Below are 4,072 nucleotides of genomic sequence, written 5' to 3' on the forward strand. Positions count from 1 at the left end.
AAGTTGCATGTTAATGTGTTAGTACATTGTTATGTCTATAGTTTCTTTTGTCGATTCCTTTTGGGGTTTTGATTTTTCTGTGGCCTGTGTCAGTTCTGAGTGCCCTATGTAGCAGGCTGGTCCTGTTTGGGCATTAATTTCTGTTCCTTAAGGTCTATATCATCCACATGGTGCCGGTATGACTGTCGGTCCTGGTTGGGTGGTGAGTTGCTTTCTCGGATGAGGAGTTAGTTCTACTCTGGTTTCTCCTCAGATCAAATAAAGCTTTTGCTTTACTAAAGTTTTCTGTGGAGAGGATCATCCATGAGTTTTCAAAAAAAATTTGAGACTCTGTCCCTTACAGGGCTAGAGCATGGTAGAGGAGGCCTTTCGTTCCTTGACATCAGGCTGGTTCTCATTTCTTCCTTTGGGTGGGGCATCAGAGGGATTGTACTCAGTCCTCATTGTCCTGTTCCTGATTGTTGGCGGGGTTCCAGAAGGGATCCTGTTAAAGATTTCTCTGGGGGTTCCGGAGGTCCTTTGGCGTCGGAGCTAGGGTTCTCCATTCCCAACGGGACTGGAGGTTAAAAGGACTCCTCGGAGTACCATGTTGGGGATTTTCTCTCCTCTATGGTATTCTTATTGAATGTATTTTTTGAGGCCTTGATGACGGTAACTCTTCCTTAAAGGGACACTGAATCCAAAATTTTTCATTCATGATAGAGCATGCAATTTTAAGCAACTTTCTAATTTACTCCTATTATCACAATTTCTTCATTCTCTTGGTATCTTTATTTGAAATGCAAGAATTTAAGTTTAGATGCCGGCCCATTTTTGGTGAACAACCTGGGTTGTTCTTGCTGATTGGTGGATAAATACATCCACCAAAAAAAGTGCTGTCCACAGTCCTGAACCAAAAAAAAAGCTTGGATGCCTTCTTTTTTAAATAAAGATAGCAATAGAATGAAGAAAAATGATAATAGAAGTAAATTAGAAAGTTGCTTAAAATTGCATCTAAATCATGAAAGAAACATTTTGGGTTTTTAGCATGTAGGACTGAGTTTCCTGAGATGGGCTTCCTATAGATACTTGTCTCAATTTTACCTAATGTGGTACCTTTTAAGGAAATATCAAGAAAATTGATAGTATTAGCATGGGCTTCAGAGGTAAATTTAAGGTTCAAATTATTATTGTTAATATACTCCAGGAATTTAGCCTGGTCCTCAACATTCCCACTCCAAATAAGGAGAAGGTCGTCTATAAAACGACTGTAGTATGAAATGTTGGGCCTGAAGGGGTTCATATCTCTATAGATGTGGGACAGCTCCCACCAACCCATATACAGGTTGGCGTACGAGGGGGCAAACTTGGCCCACATTGCTGTCCCACACCCCTGGAGATAAAAAAAACCCTCAAACTCAAAATAATTATGACATAAAAGAAAGCTCGTAACCTCAATAACATATTGTTTAAAGTCATAATTCAAATTGGAATAGTGGGTGAGGATAAAATCCAAAGCTAGAAGGCCCCGCTCATGGGGTATAGATGAGTACAGAGCTGTGACATCAACTGTCATCCAGCTGTTAGTGGAATCCCATTGTAAGTTATCCATCACTCTTAGTACATGTTTTGTGTCCTGTAAATAACTCGTTAAGGCCTGAACCAAAGGACATAATATGGCATCAAGCCACTCAGATGTATGCTCAGAGGGATCCAATTCCACTAACAATAGGATGACCAACAACATTAATCAGGGACTTATGCACCTTCGGGAGATGGTGGAACACAGGAGTCACTGGAAATTCAACATATAAATAATCTAGGGTATTCTTATCAAGAAAACCTTGCTCCATACCATTGTCCAGAAGATGCATAAATTCAACCTGATAGCGTTTCGTTGGATTAGAGGGAAGAACAGTGTATTGGGTGGAGTCATTAAGTTGGCGTAAAGCTTCCTTTTTATAATCCAATGTATCCAAAACCACAACAGAGCCCCCCTTGTCGGCATTACGGATCACTATGTTGTCATTATTTTGAAGTTCCTTTAAGGCTTGTCTTTCCATTCTTGAAAGATTGTCAGAGAGCCTATTGATACCTTTATTAAGGGCAACATCCTTCAGATCTTTTTCCACCCTATTGTAAAAATTTTCTACAAGGGGGCCCCTGCTGTGGATAGGATAAAAAGTGGATGCTTTTTTAAAACCTGTGAATTTATCAACATATTGCACATCCGTGTCTGTGAGACCATCTCTGGCCATAGTGTCTAGTGAAATTACATCACAAGTTTCAGGGAATGATAAATCAGTATCCAAGTTAATTCTTGTTATAGTAGAGCCGGGATCTCTCTCAGAGACAGATGTTAAATCTCTGTTGTAATCAGAGAAATGTTTTTTTAAGGTGATGTTGGGAACCAATCGGTTTATATCCAACATACTTTTAAACAGATCAAACCCAATAAGAGGTACAAAGCCTAAGCCTAGACTTAGAAGTTTAATCTGAGAATCACTTAACACAACATTTGACAAATTGATTACACTGAAGGTGTGTACTTGTTGGTTAGTTTCATTCCTCTGAAAGGATAACGATTCTGAAGATTCTGAGTGTTCCCTCCCCCTTTGGGGTTCATTGGGACTACTGGAAAAACCTGGTCTAATTGGCTATTACTGTAATTTGGGCCTGAGGTGGATGGCATGTCTGCTGTGTTAGGCTCTGTTCTAACAATATTGGCAGTAACTGACGTGTTATATTTGTTCTTTTCTTTGGGTTTTACAGAAGATTGTGTGGTATTACCATGTGTCTGGGTTACCTGTGTAGTGGTATTCTTTAAAATACCTGGTCTAACTTCATTGCCAGTATCGGTGTCTGAGATATACTTATCATCACCAGATTCAGCATCACTGTCTGAAAATGTAACACCGTGACTGCTGTTAGATCTGTGACTTTGATTTCTATTACGTGATCTACCCCTGCTCCTGTTCCTGTTATGTTGTCTGCGTGTATTAAACCTTTGTGTTTTATTCCAAACATGAATGGTGTTGGTGTAATAGTCAGCTTGATCATGCAAATTTAACATGTTTAGTATTCATGACTGCAGCGTTCACATTTGCAACACACTTTCTTAAAACCTCATCAAATCTGGGGTAATCAATTTCATGTTTGCGTGTGTTCAATTCAATTTGTATCATGTTAATGCTATCTCTAACATCACTTAACAGTTTGACTTTATAAGATACCAACAAAACTAGGGTTGCACTGATACCAATACTAGTATCGGTACCGATACTAAGTACTTGCATGAGTACTTGTACTCGTGCAAATGCACCGATACTTAAACCGATACCTCCACTTACTACCCATATGCTATCTTGTGGTGTTTTTTTCAAACTGCATCTTCCCATTTCATTTAAAGCTGGAGTGGAGACTAAACTAAAAATTGTTTACTACTGTTCTGCCAATACAAATTGCTCTTATTTGTATTTTTGTAGGAGAGATCACTGTACTGCATTAAGACAAACCCCTGAAGTACTGGGCAGTTAATAAACTGAGATTTCCAGCTCTGGCTAAAATGGCCCAAAAATATCTTTCTGCCCCATGCAGTAGTGTGGAAAGTTGAACCTCCTTACTGATAGCAAAAACAGACTTCTAGCTGAACATGCAGAGATGCTTCTGTTCTGTTCCTTAAAAAGAACTTGCCACTAACTTTTGAAAAATTATTCTAATTGCTAGATTGCCTTTTATACTGCTAGTTCTCATCTTGCACAATTATGTTCAAAACATACTGTACTCTGAGGAACATCTTAGCTTATATAATTGCAGGAAGAGTACTCATAGGAAAAATTAAGTTAATCCCAATGAACACTCATCCTGCAATTATAGGACTAGATTTAGATTACATTTGATTGGCAAGCTTTACCAATACTCTGTTCACATTTCCAACTCCATAGCCTTTAATGGAGTAGGACGTGTAATGAGAGCATTGGTAAAGCTTACCAGTCAAATGTAATCTAGCCCATAGTATTGTTCACCATGATTAAACATTATTCTGTTCTATTTTTACTGTATGGCACTTTTGGTTGGTTGCAATTTTATATTT

General features: G+C 38.7%; 1 non-coding gene across 1 annotated transcript; it reads left to right on the top strand.

Annotated features, from left to right (window-relative positions):
- The first annotated feature begins 233 nt into the window (after positions 1-233).
- LOC128646346 (U5 spliceosomal RNA) lies at positions 234-346 on the top strand. The gene has a single exon (XR_008400290.1). It is a non-coding gene; the product is annotated as a U5 spliceosomal RNA (small nuclear RNA).
- Positions 347-4,072: the final 3,726 nt, after the last annotated feature.

Source organism: Bombina bombina, chromosome 1, assembly GCF_027579735.1.
Source record: "Bombina bombina isolate aBomBom1 chromosome 1, aBomBom1.pri, whole genome shotgun sequence".
Lineage (NCBI taxonomy): Eukaryota > Metazoa > Chordata > Amphibia > Anura > Bombinatoridae > Bombina > Bombina bombina.